This window comes from Leuciscus leuciscus (assembly GCF_965113295.1).
Source record: "Leuciscus leuciscus genome assembly, chromosome: 16".
NCBI lineage: Eukaryota > Metazoa > Chordata > Actinopteri > Cypriniformes > Leuciscidae > Leuciscus > Leuciscus leuciscus.
The window spans coordinates 40,198,158-40,218,544 of NC_138740.1; positions in this window are offsets into that span (position 1 = coordinate 40,198,158).

The following is a 20,387-nucleotide window of genomic DNA, read 5'->3' on the forward strand; positions in this document are numbered from 1 at the left end:
AATACTGAATGGGATGGAGAAGGTTGTGTGCTTTATGGATGACATTCTTGTGTCAGCACCTACAAAGGAAGAACACCTGGAAATTTTGGATCAAGTGATGGCAAGACTGGAAAAGTATGGTGTGAGAATCAAGCTTTCCAAATGTGCATTCCTGCAAGACTCAGTGGAGTACCTAGGGTACAGAATAGATGCACAGGGACTGCACCCAACCACAAGCAAGGTCGAGGCCATAGTAAACACACCAGCTCCGCAAAATGTTACAGAGTTTAGATCATTTTTGGGGTTGCTTAAGAGGTACATCAGTGTTCACTACAATTGACTTAGCGGCTGCTTACCATCAGCTTACCTTACACGAGGAATGCCGGGACATCACCGCGTTTATTACGCATGATGGTCTCTTCAGGTACTGCCGGGTTCAGTATGGCCTTGCTTCCGCGCCATCTGCGTTTCAAAAAATGATGGAAACTGTCCTGAAAGGCATACGTGGGGTGAGGAACTACCTGGATGATATTATAGTGTACGGTGCCACCCAGGAAAGTCATGATGCGACGCTGCGCTCAGTCATGCAGCGCTTGTCCGACGCAGGACTACAACTGAACTGGGACAAGTGTACGTTCAGCCAGTCATCCTTAAAATTCCTTGGACATGTCGTTTCCAAACATGGAATTTTCCCAGATGAGGAACACAAGTCCGCGATCATTGAGGCTCCTGCGCCACACGATGTTGCTTCCTTGCGCTCATTTCTGGGACTGATTTCATGGTACAGCAAGTTCTTGCCGAACTTTGCTTCTGTTGCTGAGCCGTTGCGTGCGCTACTTAAGCCCCTTTCACACAGAGATTCCGGAAAATACACGGATAAAGTGACCCGGGATTTGACCCGGGTTCATTTGATTTTGGTTCATTCACACTGCCAGTGATTTTCCGGAATCAGAGAGCGCGTTCACACACAGCACGTGTATGTCCCGGAAAGACACGTGACATCGATGTGACTTGTAATGTCTCAGCAGCGTCTTAAGTTTGCTTATGAGCTGCGATTTCTCTCTCGAGAAACCACGCTTGTGCATTTATTTCTCTGATTCGATCATAAAATTGCGCATTTCGTACCGTTTCACAGCTGGCGAACGATCCCGGCTTCAGCGTCATCACTACGACACGGCATTATTACGGCTTTTGTTCACACAGCGCGCGTCCCGGGACTGAACACGGCAATGTTACTAGGTCCCCAACCCGGCATCGATCCCGGCATTAAACCCGGGTCGTGTTTGCGTTCACACAGAAGGCGTTCCGGCAATTTCCCGGGTTCAATGCGCTGTGTGAAAGGGGCTATAGAGATGCGTCAACTTCTACATTTGAATGGACTGTGTCTGCTGAACGCAGCTTCAAAGAGCTGAAAGAACTGCTTTCTGGAAGTCAGGTGCTTGCGTTGTTTGACCCTTCCCTTCCCACTATAGTGTCGACTGACGCTTCTGACTATGGCCTGGGGGGGGGGTTGACACAAATACACCCGGACCGTGTTGAGAGAACTGTAGCGTTTGCTTCTAGAACCCTTACTGCTGCTGAAAGGAAATATTCTACGGTCGAGAAGGAGGCGTTGGCTTGTGTCTGGGCCGTAGAAAAGTGGCGTCCGTATTTGTGGGGTCGTCACTTTACGCTCAGAACTGATCATTGTGCGCTCACTACACTATTGGCAACCAAAGGCATTGGCCGGGCCGGTATGCGGGTCGCCCGGTGGTCGGCACGCTTGCTTTGCTACACATATGACGCCATCTACCGACCTGGACGTCTTAATTGTGCTGCAGATTGTCTATCCAGGCTGCCATTACCGACAGGAAAGGATAGTGCTGCTGTGGATTCAGAGATGGTTGCTTTCGTTACTGGAGTGCCTACATTGTAGAGCTTAGATTCTCTGCCCGAGCCCGAGCCCGCGGGCCGGGCCGGGCCGATATTTCCCGCCACTGTCCTCGGGCCGGGTCGGGTCGGGCCCTTGATAAAGCACGTCACGTGTCATGCGCAGCGTCTCGTCCACTCGCAGTCTCGCACGCGTGACGCATCACACCTGCTGTGCGTGCTGTAGCCTATATTCTGTAGCTTAAGTGCTTGAAGTTAAGTGCAAGTTTAAGTGCTTGAAAATTGAAACAGGAGAATTAACTTTGAGCAAGTTTGGAGGAAAATCGGAGGTATGGAAACATTTTAAACTAGTCGAGGGTGACAACATATGAGTTGGCTTTGTCTCGTGCATTAAATGCGGCACGCTGCTCGCCCATGACAGCAAAAAAAAAAAAAAAAAAAAACGGGGACTTCGACGATGAACAGACACATGAAGTGTGTCTTGCCATGACATAAATTATGATAGTTGTCAGCCTCAGCCCTCGATGTCCTCTTTTGTTACTTTTCCGATCCATTCCATTTTTTCTGAATAAACAAACAACGCAGTTTACATGCTTCTTCCTTGTCGCATTATTCATTAAGATAATAATTAATAAATGCACGCACAATTATGAATGTGATAAATGTTACAGATGTTTTACTATGCACAAACAAATGCCTTTCAACATGTGCAAGATTCAGAATTAAATGAATGTGCTGCAGTTTGTTCAAAAAGAGAGTCTGTATACATGTTTTAGCCATTGAATAAGCACATTTATTTTCAAGTTTGTTAAGTTTTGTTTTGAAGAAAGCTTTTCTTTAAAGTGATTTTCGTTTAGTATAAATTGTATTTTAATTTTAATACATTTTTCAATTTCAATTGCCTAGATTTAATACATAAAAAGAAATTTACCAGACATCACGACATGGAGTCGCGGGCGCGCCGCGGTCACTTACACCATATGAAACTCGCGCTGTCACCGAATTTACAAATGCACATCTTGCTTGTTGCTCACACACACACACATATTATGTTGAAATAACAATATGTTGTAACATTATTAATTATAATTAATCTTTAAGAATATTTGATTGAATGCTGAATGTTGTGCTTGTCCAAATTACTACAATTAAAATAACGGCCCACATAGGCCTATTAAAAATGGTCGGGTTTAAATCGGGCTCGGGCTCATAATTACAGTGAACGTGTCGGGCCGGGCCGGGCTCGGACACAATGGGCTCGGGTAGGGTCGGGCTTGATTTGTTGGGCCCGATCTAAGCTCTACTACATTGTCTGTTGAGGATTTCATGGCTGCTTCGGAAGCTTGTCCTGAGTTAACCCAGCTGCGCTTGCGAATCGGTCAGGGCTGGCCGAAAAAACAGCATCAGCATCAAGACGACATTAAATTATTGATCTATTGACTAAATCCTGCAGCATGTTGGTTATATAATCATCTGTTTAATTTGAATTTAATTTACTTATGATTATCGTATTGTAAACCAAATATTGCATTATTTAACAAGTGTTTGCATATCACAGTTTTTCTTGAATATCGTTCCGCGCTGAAGGTTGATCTCTGGAAACAGTAAATAAAGTTGAAACTGAAGTGAATGATGCAGGAATCTGGTGTGTGTGTGTGTGTGTGTGTGTGTGTGTGTGTGTGTGTGTGTTTTCATTTTCTAGAAAGCAGCAGTTCCTGTCATCAAACCTGCAAGTTCTTCTTCTTCACTATCTTAAGTCACTTCTTAAACATATTTTATGTCAGACTCAGAGCTAAAACAGTCAGGAAGGGTTACAGTACACCATGACCGTGTGTATGATTTTCATACGTGATACAGCTTACAATTTACATTATTGACTAATGTATCACTGTATGTGTCGTAATAGTACAGCACGGCGCTGGCAACGGCAAGGTCAAAGGTCACGAGTCTTAGGAGTCTCTGAACACTTCACCTGCACGTCTGACACTCGTTCTGTGAATAATGATTCATTAATGAGCAGAATCAGTGTGTAAGCCACAGTGTACTGTAAACACACAGTGAAATGTGCCTCATATCTCTTCTTTACGAGAGTGTATACCGGGCCATTTCTGATGTTTACTCTGAAGCATCTCTGGGTTAAAGACACTTTATCCACAGATCCTTTCATGAGGAACAAGCAATCTGTCAGCAAAAGTGTTTAGGTTTACCAAAAACTACACATTACTGTGTTTGAATGGTTTCCTATATAATACAGCTTTACATGGATTAATGTATTACTGTTATTACTGTATGTATTGTATGTGTTTTACTGTATGATACAACAGCATGGCGCTGGCAAAGGCAAGGTCAAAGGTCACGAGTCTCACAGAGCTCTGAACTCTTCACCTGCACGTCTGACACTCGTTTTTATCATTAATATCAATAATTAATGACCAGAATCTAGTGAGTCAGAAAAAAAGCCACAGTACGGCAAATGTGTTACACACACATTCTCACACTGTACGGTGACTGACATCATGTACACTTTTATACTTTTTTATCTGAAATTGTACAAATTTAAGGTAATTATTTCTGATGTTTACTCTGAAGCATCTCTGGGTAAAATATGATTTTATCCTTAATTACTTTCATGAGGAACATCACAAGCACACGTGTGCAAATCTGGGTTTACTAAAACTAGATTACCACGCTAAGAGGTGAAATAGAGGTTGTTGTTGTTTTTTTTACTTTTTTTAAACAAGTAATACAGCACCTTTTTATTATTGCAAAGCAAATATTTCTAGATTTTTTTCTCCATTATGATGAATGTGAACTAGAGTTATACATGACCTGTGATGGCATAATGAGTCTGAATGCGCACAGGATGGCAAAACTAGTGAAAAATGTCAATTTTGGTCGATTTTGAGGTTTTCACAAAAAAAATAGTTCATTAAAGGATTGGTTCACCTCAAAATGAAACTTTCCTGATAATTTACTCACCCCAAAGCCATCCAAGATGTTTTCTAATAGATATTCGGTTTTGACTTGGCGTGTGATTTGGTGTTATTACTTTACCAGAGATTTTACGGTATAGTTGCTGATTTTGTTTTGGAACCTTTAGAAAAATTTAACTTGATTTTCCTTGAAATTGACTTCGCTGTCTTATTTTTAATTGAGACTGTGAAAATATTTTTTTTATTTTGCCCATTGCGAGTCATTTTGCCAGCATGGAAAATAAATGTATACAGCAAATACATTTTACTGTAATATATCTGTACCACTCCATGTAAGAATATACTTGGTTCTTGTAAAAATAAAGAAACGTACATTTAGGTCTTGATTTGTTCATGTATTTTCATTGTCATGTTTCCTGTTAGTCATGTGCTTCTCTTGTCTCTTTCTGATTGGTTGCTCTTGTCATGTGTTCGTCAGTTCTGTTGCGTCATTGGTTCATTATCTTCATCATGCTCAGGTTTTTCTTGGTTCATTTGTCTAGCTTTGCTCTCTGTACTGCTTTTGGTGAGTTTATATGTTCATGAGTTCATGTTCATATCTTCATGTTCATGAGTTCATATGTTCATGTTTATAAATCAAGTCAAACTAAGTCGGGTCTTTATTTGGTATCTGTCCCTTTTGGATTCAGTCTTTGGGTTCAGTTCAACTCGCCTACAGTAAGGCCCGGCTCGATCGGCCCAATGGAGGAATCCAATCAGCTGAAGGTCTCTGCGCATTACTGTCTTTCCTTTTACGCAACACAACAAGATTAGATGAAATACATTTTCTCATTTGTGTTTTCTTGTTATTTCATCTGACTGGAGAGAGAGATGTATTCTGAGGCCTTTGTCTCAAATGGTGATTTCCAGCAAGGATTCGTCTCCTCAGGGTCTGGTCGCTCCTCAGACTGTCCGGCATTTTCTCATTTCTCAATTCTTACAACATTCTTTACAAATATTCACTTAAATTGCTTCTTTGTGTGTTTTTCACATTGTTCTTCATCTTTCAAATGATATAAATCAGCAAAAGAGAGAAATGTGTCTGAACGCCGAGATCTGTTATGATTGTCATGGTGAGAGTTAAAGATCAGACATGAGCTTTCCGAACACGGATCTGCTGGAAACATGTTGTACAGTGAGCTTTATATTCACGGATTACACCACAGAAGAATCTTAAGACATTAGAAGCACGAAAAGCTGAATATGATACTGTTCTTTTAAACGACAATCATAGTCTGTTTTGAAAAGTTAATAGCATTTTCTAAAGGAACCATTTAAAATCAATCAAGCACTTTTGACCTTTGAAAAATACTCCAACTATTCATCTTTACTCTTAATTTTTTGGTCAAACTCTCAAAAATCTGCCATCACAGTCTAGATGTTTCCTGAAGACTAATGCCGCGTTCCAGGCAACCTGTAACCCGTGTTTTTCCAACTCGTAACTGGGAGTACATCGATCTAGTACGAGTTCACGGGTGGGAAGTCACGGGTTTGACTGCCGTTCTAGTGCACTTTCACGGGTATAAGGTTGGAAAAACACAGGTTACAGGTTGCCTGGAACGCTACAAAGTCGTGAGTCGTGGTTTGAAGTCGTGATTTACGTGCTCAAAAACCTGCCTGGAACGCAGCATAAATCTGCATCATGAATGTAAAGACACGGTTCAGTTTATCAGGATCAGTGTCTCTCTCTGCTGGAGATGCAGTATTACAGCAGATCAACAGAAGATCACATGATCATCTACACATCATAACACACTTCACAAGAGGTTCGGGTTCATTGATCTGAAGCGCTCCAGACCAGGATTGCTTGAACATTTGACATTTTACACTTTTTTCTTTTACTGGTGTTTGGTCGTTACGTGTCAAATTAACATGTTTTTCTAAAGAAAGACAAACATAACTAGTGATGAAAGCCAAAATATTATATGTCATGGATGAATATTTAATGAATCCACTATTTTGTTTGAGTTTATTGAGTTATTATGTGCAGTAGTTGAATGATTGACTCTTTTAGTGTACTCTCAGTAAACTACTAGTTTAGTAGTTTTATTCTACAGGTTTTCTTTAAGTGAACTTAACATTATACTTATAGTTTACCATTTATATAAAAATTTTGCAGTTGCAGTAGGCCTACAGACAGTATACTACTATGTTCAAATGTTATTTTTTATACTTGAAAAATTACTTTAACTGTACTTTAATTTTAAAAACATTTTATTAGCTTCATGCATCCTTTTTTATCAACACTTGAATGTCAGTAAGTTTCATAAAGAAAGGCAACATTTTGTTAAAATGTTGAGAAAATAGTTGAGAAAATCACATTTTTTGTCAAAGACTACGCCTTGATCAGATCCAGAATGATGATCAAAACACAGATGAAGTAGATCGAGTCCAACACCCCCAAAGCTTCACAGTCGTTTTCTCTTCATGGGTTAGGCCTACGCTTCATTTCATTTGGAAACATTATGCAGTTTTGATTTACAAGCTGTTTAATGTTTGATATCAAATCAAATCAAATCAAATCAAATCAAGTATATTTGTATAGCGCTTTTCACAATACAGATTGTATCAAAGCAGCTTCACAGTATTAAAATAAAATAATACAACAAAGTTTGTTTCTAGTGGAATTTATTGATTGATAGAATAAAATTAAATATCCCCAAAATATCCCCAACTGAGCAGGCCAAAGGCAACAGTGGCAAGGAACCGAAAAACTCCATCAGGTGACCTAATGGAGAAAAAAAAACCTTGGGAGAACCCGGGCTCAGTTGGGGGCCAGTTCTCCTCTGGCATTTATGAACTAGAGGCCGGATTGTAGTTTGAAACTGTGAGATTAACAATATTATATGAATGCCTGGCCGAAAAGATGCGTCTTTAATCTAGTTTTAAACTGGGAGAGTGAGTCCGAACAACGAACAGTATCAGGAAGACTATTCCAGAGTTTTGGAGCCAAATGTGAAAATGCTCTCCCTCCTTTAGTTGATCTAGATATCCTAGGTATGACCAAAAGCCTTGAATTTATTGATCTTAAAGAGCGCGATGGATTATAGGGTGATAGAAGATCCGTTAAATAGACTGGAGCTAAGCCGTTTAGGGCTTTATAAGTCAGTAGCAATACCTTATAATTAATACGGAACTTTATAGGTAGCCAATGTAGTGATGATAAAATCGGTGTTATATGATCATATTTTCTTGATCTAGTAAGAACTCTAGCGGCGGCATTTTGGACTAACTGTAGCTTGTTTATTGAGGATGCAGGACAACCAGCTAATAAAGCATTACAGTAATCTAGTCTCGAGGTCATGAATGCATGAACTAACTTTTCTGCATCAGAAACTGATAGCATATTACGTAGCTTAGCAATGTTTCTAAGGTGGAAAAAGGCTGTTTTTGTAATATATGAAATATGATTTTCAAAAGACAGGTTGCAGTCTAGTATAACACCCAGGTCTTTTACTGTAGAGGATGAAGTAACAGGACATCCTACTATGTTAAAGTTGTATTGTGAGAGGTTTTGTGGGTGGTTTTTTGAACCGATAAGTATTACCTCTGTCTTGTCTGGATTCAATAAAAGGAAATTGCGCGTCATCCAATCTTTTATATCTTTAACACACTCTGTCAATTTGGATAATTTAGCATTTTCATCCGGCCGTGATGAAATATATATTTGAGTGTCATCAGCATAACAATGGAAACTAATTCCATGTTTCCTTATAATATTTCCAAGTGGCAGCCTATATATTGAGAATAATAGAGGGCCTAACACAGATCCCTGCGGCACTCCATAGTTTACTGGAGTTATGATCGATTTTTCTCCATTTAGATAAACAAAATGGTAGCGATCAGATAAATACGATCTAAACCAGCTTAATGCTTGTCCTTGAACACCAGTATAATTTTGTAGTCGATCTAAGAGTATTGTATGATCTATAGTATCGAACGCAGCACTAAGATCAAGTAAAACTAGTATTGAGATACAGCCTTGGTCAGAAGCTAAAAGTAAATCATTTGTGATTTTAACGAGCGCAGTTTCAGTGCTATGATGCGGCCTGAATCCTGACTGAAACTTTTCATAGATGTCATTTTCTTGCAAGAAAGAGCCCAGTTGAGAGGACACTACTTTTTCTAGTATTTTAGACATAAAAGGTAGATTTGAAATGGGTCTATAATTTGCTAGATTATGTGGATCTAATTGTGGTTTCTTAATGAGAGGTTTTATAACTGCCAGTTTAAATGTTCTTGGAACATAACCTAATGATAAAGATGAGTTAATAATATTGAGGAGAGGCTCTTCCACTATAGGTAACACTTCTTTCAATAGTTTAGTTGGTATAGGATCTAATAAACATGTTGTTGTTTTAGATGAAATGTTAAGTTTATTTAACTCTTTTTGTTCTATAGTTGTAAAGCACTGTAATTGTTCTTGCGGGGTGATAATTGAGGCCGAATTATAAGGCGCGATTGAGGATTGACCGTTTACAATTGTGGTTCTGATGTTTTCTATTTTCTCAGTGAAGAACTTCATGAAATCATTACTACTAAACTGTAACAGAATATTTTGTTCAGGAGACATCTGTTTATTTGTTAGTCTAGCCACGGTGTTAAATAAGAACCTAGGATTGTTTTGGTTGTTTTCTATTAGTTTGCAGAGGTGCTCAGCCCTGGTCGCTTTTAGGGCCTTTTTATAACGTGACATACTGTCTTTCCATGCGATTCTAAAGACCTCTAAGTTAGTTTTTTTCCATTTACGCTCCAAATTACGGGTTTCTCTCTTTAGAACATGCGTAGTATTGTTGTACCATGGTGCTTTACTTTTCTCTCTGACCTTTTTTAGTCTAATGGGTGCAACAATATCCAATGTACCAGAGAGAATGGTGCTCATAGTGCTAGTTAATTCCTCAAGTTCATCTGTTTGTTTGGGTTCACTGAGCAGCTGAGACAAATCAGATAAGCTATTTGAAAAATGATCTATGGTGGATGGAAGGATTGTTCTGCCTAATCGATAACGCGGCGCAGCATGATATATAACAGGGGTACGTAATATGCAAGTTACCATGTAATGGTCAGTGACATCGTCACTTTGTGGAATGATATCTATATCGGTTGGATCGGTTCCATGTGATATAATTAAATCGAGTGTATGATTAAAACGATGAGTTGGTCCGGTAACGTTTTGCTTAATCCCAAAGGAATTTAATAAATCTGTAAACGCAGCCACTAGCGCATCATTTGAATTATCTACGTGGATATTAAAGTCTCCAACAATTAATGCTTCATCGAAATTAACTAATAGGTTACATTGGACCTCAATACATTGCAGATATGCTCACTGAATATAAACCCAACAGATCACTCAGATCATTAGGATCATATCAGCTTGAAATACCAAGGGTTCACTCTAAGCATGGCGAGTCTGCTTTTAGCTATTATGCCAGCCGCAGCTGGAACCAGCTTCCAGAGGAGATCAGATGTGCTCCTACTGTAGTCACATTCAAATCCAGACTCAAAACACATCTGTTTAACTATGCATTTACTGAATGAGCACTGTGCCAATGTTCGTCCGACTGTTTGTACTGTATTTTATTTTTTATTTTTCTAAACTGTTTTAATTATTCTTATTTCTTTTTATTATTTTAATTTCTTCTATGTAAAGCACTTTGAATTGCCATTGTGTATGAAATGTGCTATATAAATAAACTTGCCTTGCCTTGCCTTGCCTTGCCTAGGTCTGAGAGAAAATCTGCAAACTCTTTTAGGAAATCAGCATAAGGCCCAGGCGGTCTATATACGGTAGCCAAGGCTAGAGATAATAGGGATGTTTTTCTAACATCTAAGAGCGTAACATTTAGTACAAGTACTTCAAACGAAATAAACTTATAGCCCGTTTTCTGAGTAACATTGAGAATATCTCTATAGATTGTTGCAACACCGCCGCCACGACCAATCAGACGGGGTTCGTGCTTATAGGAGTATCCTGATGGAGTAGACTCATTTAGACCGAAATAATCATTTGGTTTAAGCCAGGTTTCAGTAAGGCAAAGTACATCGAAGCTACTAGTCAAAAGTCTACTAGTTTTGGTTACTAGTCAAAAGGTATTTAACATTTTGGAGATGTTATCTGACAGAAGATCCGACCCGAATCTGCTTGGGTGTAAGCCATCAGCACGGTAAAGCCTAGGACGCTCCCAAAACAGATTCCAATTATTTACAAAGAGCAGTTTATGCTCATTGCACCATGATATTAACCATTCATTTAGCGCGAATAATCTACTAAACTTTTCATGACCTAGTCGGTACGTGGGAAGCGGTCCTGACACAATGATCGTTATATCAGGCGATGTGCTCGTATCGATCAGATTCCTGAAGTCTTTCTTCAGAACCTCCGTCTGGCGCAGCCTGATGTCGTTCACTCCCGCGTGCAGGACCACAGTTCCGACGCGCTCGTTCAGAATCTCGGGAACATGAGCAGCGATTTCAGAAACACGAGCACCAGGAAAGCAGTGACTATGCACCTTACTTTTATTTAACGTAGCGTGTACGTGACGAACGATGGAATCGCCGATGATCACAGCATCGCGTTCTGTTTCGCGAAGAGGGGAGAAGCGGTTTTGTGTGGATATCTCGAAAACCGGGAGGGTCGGAGAGAGTTTTCTTGGTCTAGACCTGACTCGCGTCTTCCGCTGCGGAAATATCCAGGCTTCGTGGTGGCATGTTGGAGCCGGAGTGAACGAGACCATGGCTGATCGCGACCTCGACGCTCGGGACCGATGTTGAGAAACGCACGGAGTAGACGAGGTCGGAGTCAGCGGGTTAGTAACGTTAATCTCTGATTTGTGTGCATCGGCGCGTGATGTTTCAAGAGCCAAACGCCGGTCTATCAGCTCGGCTTTTCTCACTAAAAGGTCGTGGATCTGTTTCTCAACAGTTTCCAGCTCAGACTGTACCGCGTGCAGCTCAAATGTGTCCTCACCTGCACCAAAAGGTAAACTACTTACATCTGATATATTCACCATTTTAACAGATGGACAGTAAGTTAAATTAGCAACGATGCTACCAGTGATGCTTTCAATATTAATACTAATTTATGGCTTAAGTCTTGGATATAATCCGTCTTTTTAGTGGTACGGGTGTGGAGTAGACGCACGATAGGCGAAAAAATTTTTGTTTGTAAATGAGTGCGGAGAAGACGCGTTCAGCCGTGATCCACGGACGTAACCTATAAGAGTATCCAGCGTTGGATGACTAGGCTTGAGACGCGTCTGCTCAACAGTCCGCGTTGTAACTATGAGGTGAGGAAAAGTAGAAAATGTTCGTTGTAAGTGAGTTTAAAGAGAAATCAAGAATTATAAATCAATCGATGGAGCTCCAAAGACAACAACGCGTTCAGACGCGACGCATGCGCATTCGAAACTTCGAATATTCATCATCCCCAACACCCGTCTCAACTCACTAATGTTTTGGGGCAAATCCATAGCTCTGATTGCCTTGACCCTCTCTGGGCTTGGAGCGATGCCTTGCCTGGTCACCACTTGGCCTAGAAAGTTCAGTTCTGGCTGGCTGAAAAAAATTCGGAAAGATCCTCCGCTATACCTTTAACTGATCCAAATATTCATAATCAATTATAACAAGTTATGATTGGTTATTCATATTTCATTGAGCGAACTCGTTACACAGTAAAAACTCCTTTCTCGTAGTTTGACCAAGAGCAGCACGTTAGATTGTTAGCTTTAGCTTCTAGCAGCTAAATTCTATCATCGACGAAACGGCAACATCAGCTTCCAGAAGCCAAGAAGCTGCTAGCTGCCACAGTAAAGTATGTGAGTCCCCTTTCACTTTGGTTTTATCTCGGGGCCCGAGGAAGTTGTGGCAATGTGTTAACTAGGCTAAGTACAAAACTGGTGTGTCTGACTGTTGTGGAAAAATAAAGATACCCGTTATCTTGTTAGTGCTAGCTAGCTAACTAACATTCGTTGGAGGTGCTAGTATTAGAGCAAACAGTAAGCTGGAGACTGTGTTGACTTGAGGGGCAGAGCAGCTAGCTGTAGTTAGCGATAGCTGCTACAGGTTAGCTGACTCAGTTCGCAGTATTGTAGCATCTTCAGTGTAGCGTTATTTGGAGTTCAGACCACAGGAATTCAAAAGGAATCCTCTACGCTACCCTCATTGTTTATGTAGCAGGAAGGGTTATGACCCCTCCTACTTGTCATGGTTTGGCCAATGGCCTGGCATCCGGTGCGTATAAGAGCATGGGTTACCGGTTCCTTAGTGTGCGTCACTATCCGGGGCCGTGACGTCACCCACGCGCCCTGCTGCTTTTTGCTGGAGTGCCGTGTCGGGTGTTGCTCGTGTCCCAGAGTTTCATCTATCAATAAGGAAAATGATCAGTGATGAGCTATCTGTTTATACACGGGAAATGGTTGCATTATTATTAGCAATACAGTGGATAGAAGAAATAAGACCTGTAAAATCAGTTATTTGTTCAGATTCATGTTTGTAGCGCCCTTCTCCCTTCGATTTAAGTGGGAGGGGCCCTGGGTAAGTTTATTTTTAGATCTCTCTAAGTAGCCTCTGAATATTATTAATTTTATTTCAATAAACCCTTATCTTTTCAATTAGTGTGCTTAATAATAGACTAAAATAACCACAGAGTCTGAAGTAAAATATAAACTTACCCAGGGCCCCTCCCACTTAAATCGAAGGGAGAAGGGCGCTACATAAATGGAGGCCCCGCTGGGATCTTATAGTTTCCCTGATATTATTTAGCTTGAACAGTGACAAAAATATACCCTTAATTTTTTTTTTTGTTATAAGAAAAAAAAACACACAAAATGCAGCAGTTTAGAGAAGAGCTTAGGGGCTGGTGCAGGGGAGAAGCATTGAATGAAGACCATGCGTTAATGGTTATTGTACCTGAAGATTTGGATGTAGCACAGGTTGAAGAGACAATGCAAACAATCAAGTGCTTGGGCCGCGTACGAGTAAGAGGAAGGATGTTCAGAGATAAGCTCAACTGTTTCCTTGTTCTTTGTGAGAGTAAAGAGAAAATTGATCCAGAATTAGTACCCCCTGAAGTCTTGCCTGTTTCTGGAACAGAACCTTGGAAAATTGTCACCTCAAGTGGAGCTGGTACTAGTTCTGAGGACTTTGCTAGAAAAGTGCACACCCTACTTCAGAGTGAAGGGAAAAAAGTTGAGGATATTCAGGCCATGTTTTCATCCTCTGCGTCCGAAAACTCTTCGCCTGATGCTATTATCCGTGCTGTTGGAGATCTGTTAGAAAAGACTGGAAAGACTTCAAGTGAAGTAGGAGGTTATAGACGGTTGAGGATGTTCTCTGGAGCAATACCTACTCCGGCAGGAGAGGAACCGTTTGAACACTGGATGGAACAAGCATGTTTGATGGTGGAAGAAAGCGAGTGTCCTGTCAAAGAGAAAAAAAGGAGGATCATTGAGAGTTTAAGAGGTCCAGCATTAGAAATCGTCAAAGCTGTGCGTGATTCTGGCTCTGATGTTACTCCAGAGGAGTATTTGGATGCCCTCGAGCAAGCGTTTGGATCTGCAGAGTCAGGTGATGACTTGTATTTCGCTTTTCGTTTGTTGCAGCAGCAAGTAGGAGAAAAATTGTCAGATTTCTTAAGGAGACTGGAGCGTGCCCTAACCAAAGTGGTTCAGAGGGGTGGCATACCGGCGGACTTCCGTGATCGAGTACGCGTTGAGCAATTGCTGAGAGGTGCTGTTGGTGCTGACATGATGCTGCTTCATTTGAGACTCCGAGAAAGAAAGACAAAACCTCCTAAATTTCTTGAGCTGTTAAGCGAAATCCGGGCTGAAGAGGAATATGAAGCTTCTCGGGCAAAGTTGACCACAAGGGTACAAAAAATCAGTACAAGTGTGGAAACGGATGGTAAGCAGAAAGAGATTCAAACTCTGAAAGCTGAAATCAAAGAGTTAAAGTCCCAGTTTGCCACAATGGTAACTCAGCCCATGGTAGAACACAAACCCACCTCCAGTCTAAAAACAAATGCCAGTGAAATTCAACAGGAAGGAGAAATTGCTTTTCTTAAGAAGCAAGTGAAGAGCCTTCAAAGGAAAGTCACAGGGAAAAACTGTCACCAAGAAGGGGTTTCAGCTCTCACCCTGAATGCCAGTACTCCAAGGAAACCACTGGTAAGTCCAAGAAAGCAATACAATGACTCTGAAGAGTACTTTTGCTACAACTGTGGAGAGGAAGGGCATATTGCCCCACGATGTAAAAATCCTGAGAATAAGGATAAAGTCATTCAAAAATTGATTCGGACAAACAGGAAAATGAAATGGGGACAAAAAGAAATGCCTGCAGAAACAGAAAAGAATAATACCTCCTGTTCAGCGAAAAAGAGTGCTGTTAGTTCACTTTGTGGAAAGCAAATTCCAGAAGGACTGATAGGACCCCCCTCTACTGTACAGCTGCGTGTAAATGGACAGCCATGCTCTGCTTTATTGGACAGTGGGTCTCAAGTGACCATAATCTTTGAGAAGTGGTACAGAAAATATCTACCTGAGGTTCCCATCCATCCTGTGTCTGGGTTGGCTGTGTGGGGTTTAAGTGACTCCAGTTATCCGTATATAGGGTATGTAGTAGTGAACATTGAGTTCCTAGAGAAAGATACTGGTGTCTCAGAAAGTCTTTCAGTTCTGGCACTGATCTGTCCTGGTCCTACAAGCCCTGATCAGACTGCTGTGATCATTGGAACAAACGCCAGTCTGTTCACCCGTTTGGCCCAGTTATGTAAAGAGTCAACAGGGACCGATATTGCGCGTACCTTGGGTATAAAAATTGAGCCCACCTTAAAGAAGGATATTCCATCTTGTTCGACAGCTACCATACCTTTTGACCTGGATGATGGTGTCGGATGTCTGAAGTGGCCAGGTCCTGAACCCCTGAGTCTCTCGCCCAGAGGTGAGTGGTGCGCAAAATGTGAGGTGGAAATGAAAGAGCCTCTTGAGAAAGCAGTACTCATGATAGATGCGTCTTCTGTGACTTCACTTCCGGCTGGAGTGTTAGTACAAACCGTCATAGTGCCAAGTGAAGCAATGGAAAACAGTCAGTTACTGGTGCCCTTGCAAAACGAATCAATGAAAGAAGTGACCATTCCGGTAGGAACTGTCCTTGGCCATTTGTACCTAGCAGACCCAGTTAGCCTTTCTTCCGTGAGTGAAACTGTTGATGAGATGATTGATCCAAAACTGTTCAACTTTGGGGATTCATCCATTCCAGCAGAATGGAGGGAGAGACTGCAACAAGAATTGAGCAAAAGAACCAAAGTATTCTCGCTTCACGAATGGGATGTAGGACACGCTAAGGGAGTAGAGCATAACATACGGCTCTCTGATTCAAGACCCTTTCGAGAGCGCTCCAGGCGTCTAGCACCCGCAGATATAGACGATGTGAGGAAACATCTACAAGATCTCTTAACTGTTGGTATTATTAAAGAGTCTCGCAGCCCATATGCGTCCCCAATTGTGATTGCAAGAAAAAAGAATGGAGCAGTCCGTATGTGTATTGATTATCGAACCCTGAACGCAAGAACTGTTCCCGACCAATACACAACACCCAGAATTGACGATGCACTGGACTGTCTAGCAGGTAGTCAGTGGTTTTCCGTTCTCGATTTAAGAAGTGGCTATTATCAGATAGACATGGCAGAAGCCGACAGGGAAAAAACTGCTTTTATCTGCCCTTTGGGATTTTTCCAATTCGAGAGGATGCCACAAGGGGTCACTGGAGCGCCTGCGACGTTTCAGAGACTAATGGAGAGAGTCGTCGGAGACATGAACCTACTCCAAGTCTTGGTGTATCTAGACGATTTAATCGTCTTTGGAAGGACTCTGGAGGAGCATGAGGAGAGGCTCATGAAAGTACTGGGTCGTCTGGAGGAAGCTGGATTAAAGGTGTCCATTGACAAATGTCATTTTTGCCAGAACCGAGTGAAGTACGTTGGACACATAGTATCCAAAGATGGAATAGCAACAGATCCTGACAAAATTGAGGCTGTGATCAGTTGGCCCCAACCATCGGACCTGAAATCCCTGCGATCCTTTTTAGGATTCTGTGGCTACTATCGGCGGTTCATTGCCAATTACTCTTCCATTGTTAGGCCGTTGACTGAGCTTACTAAGGGCTATGCGCCGACACAACAGGGAAAGAAGGCAGGCAAAGAAAAGAGCATGACCTACTTCAAGGAATCAGAGCTCTTTGGAGATCGATGGGATGAATCCTGCACGTCCGCTTTTAAACAGATAATTCATTGCTTAACACATGCTCCTGTTTTAGCCTTTGCCGACCCCAGTAAGCCGTATATCCTTCATGTGGATGCTAGTTTGAAGGGCCTTGGGGCTGTGTTATATCAAGAACACCCTGAAGGATTGCGGCCAGTGGCTTTCGCAAGCAGAAAATTGAGACCCGCAGAACTAAGGTACCCCATTCATCAGCTAGAATTTCTTTCATTGAAATGGGCAATCGTGGACAAATTCCATGATTACTTGTATGGTGCCAAGTTTCATGTCAGAACCGATAACAACCCACTCACATATGTGTTGACATCTGCTAAGCTGAATGCAACAGGCCACAGGTGGCTAACAGCTCTTGCTACGTATGATTTTAGCATTCAGTATAGACCCGGAAAGACCAACACAGATGCTGATTTGTTGTCCAGAAGATTTGTGGATGAGGATGAGGCTAATAAGTGGAGGGACATACCTGTGTCTGGTGTAAAGTCCATATGTCAACGGGTGAGTTCTCAGATGTCTTTGGAAGACAATCCTAGATATGTGGAACAGCTAGGAGCCCCTCCAGAGTCCATACCAGAAGCTTATGCCTATCCCACCAGGTTGGAGCTTAATTCTTTACGGTTGCTGTCTCAACCAGAGTTGATTAAAGCTCAGAACGAAGATCTGACTGTGAGACAGGCGATAACTGCACTGAAGGAACGAAAGTGGTCAAGCAAAATAACAGATCCCGAAGTGGTGGCATTGAGGCATGAAGCTGGAAAACTATTAATGAAAGATGGATTGCTTCAGCGAGTAACCAAAAAGTCTGATCGAGAATTCTTTCAATTGGTTTTGCCCACCAAGTTCCGAGAAGTAGTTCTTAAAGCCATGCATGAGGATCTAGGTCATCTGGGGGTAGAAAGGATTACAGAACTTTTGAGAAATCGATTCTATTGGCCCAAGATGTCTCTTGACGTGCAAGAATATGTCAAGAACTGTGGAGCTTGCATTACTCGTAAGAGTCCATGTCAAAGAGCTGCCCCATTGCATCAGATAACGAGTAGTGGGCCAATGGACTTAGTGTGTATTTATTTTCTTTCTGTGGAGCCAGACTCAAAAGGTTTGGGCAACGTGTTAGTAATTACCGATCACTTCACACGTTATGCACAAGCGTTTCCCAGTAAGAATCAAAAAGCTCTTACTGTTGCTAAAATACTGGTAGAGAAGTACTTCATTCATTACGGCCTACCAGCACGCATTCACTCAGATCAGGGTCGTGACTTTGAGAGTCGGCTGATAAAGGAGTTGTTGAACCTGCTTGGGATAAGAAAATCAAGGACAACGCCGTATCATCCTCAGGGTGACCCGCAGCCTGAGCGGTTCAATCGTACCCTCTTAGCTATGCTTGGAACCCTGAATGCTGAGAAAAAACGAAATTGGAGCCAACAGATACCTTACTTGGTGCATGCTTATAATAGTACCAAAAATGATGCTACTGGGTACTCGCCCTATTTCCTGATGTTCGGGAGAGAAGCCCGGTTACCTGTAGATATCTGTTTCGGAACTTCACCAGATGGGATGGATGATGTGTCACACTCACAGTATATAAGCAATATGAAAAAAGATCTGAAACGGGCTTACCAGTTAGCAGTGGAAGAGGCTGACAAAGTCCATCAAAGGAATAAAAGATCATATGACAAACGAGTGTCATTTCAATCCTTGAATTCTGGGGATCGTGTGTTGATCAAGACCTTAGGGTTGAAAGGTAAACACAAGCTTCAAACCAGATGGAGTCCAGTACCCTATGTAGTCTGTGAGAAACTCCCAAATATACCAGTATATCGGGTAAAACCTGAAACGGGAAGTGGAAAGGTCAGAACACTTCACAGAGACCAACTGTTACCCATAGGGCAACTTGTGAGGTGGCCACAGAGCAAAGTGGAGAGAAACCCAGTGAGGAGGAAGAAAAGAATGGATGTTGATGCTCCCGCACTGACAAATGAAGATATATCATCTTCTGAGACTTCCTCTGAGTTTGAATACAATGTTTCAAAACCTTACAAATCATATCTGGAGGGAACGCTGAATAAGAATGACACTTTGCCCAGCCAGTCAGAATTGGTATACCAGGAAAGGAGCCTGCTCCATGAAGACCTGGGTACTGAGGAAGAAGAATTGATACATGAAGAGGATGCAGAGAGCGACGTTTCGAGTTCGTCCAGTTCTTCTGTAGAAGATGAAGAGGAAAGTCAAGAAGAGACAAGCGAGGAAGTGGAAGAAAGTGAACCAGTTAGGGAAAAAAGGAGAGTAAAGCCAGTTGTTAAACTCACCTATGACGAGCCAGGGAAGTCAAGAGATCAGCCCCTAACTATTGTGCACAGAGGAGTAATAATTCAAATAGGCAAAAAAGTCAATCACAAGAAACGTAAAGCAGTAGTGTAGGTAAGATCCTAAAAGAAAATATTAGGTAGTCCACTAGTCTGTATGGGGACATCCAGACATTTAAAGGGGGGAGGGTGAAGCCCGGTTGAAATTTATTCATATAGTTTGGGTATTCATTTGGTTTAGTAATATTTCCTTAATATTATTTTCTAATATTTTATTTATATACATGTATTGTACGTGTATTGGTATCCTTGTATAATATTATTTTCATTGAAAAGGAAGGAAAATGTATGATTATGTGTTGAGTTAAAAGTACTTGCCACTGTTAAGAGCTGGGATTGGTTAAATGTTGAGGGGGCGGGGATGGGAGTGACGTCCGGGAAGAAGAGGTGATGGCTGGAAGATCGATCGTGTCTGAGTACTAGTTTGATAAAAGATACCATTTTAGGACAGTTGTCCATACGAGAACTGATTTAAAGTTGGGAAAATGTTGTTTGAACGTGTGGGGATAGTAATTTCCCCTTTGATTTTCAAATGACTGAGTAGCGCGATTCTCAAGAAACCGCGCTTATCACACGTGAGAGACACGAGGTCGCGTGTGTCTCTCTTACCAAATCCATAGAAGACATCCCAGATAGCGCCCTGAGATACCAGGGATTCTCAGTGGCTCCTCTGGCAGCGTTGGACGAGTTCACTGATCTGTCGTCAGTTAATCGGACCGCAATCCCCCTCGTGCTGGAAAGTGTGTGCGTCATGAAAGCTGGCTCGAACTAACGATTGGTAAGACAGTTGTTTATTTTGTTTACTCATTGAGTGAAGCGGCAACCTGTTTTGTGCCTCAACGAACCCAAGCATCGTATCAGGCCTGCAACAGGGTATTTATTTTATTTAGATTTATTTGAATTGACACCCGGGTGTTTTTGATTACTGTTGG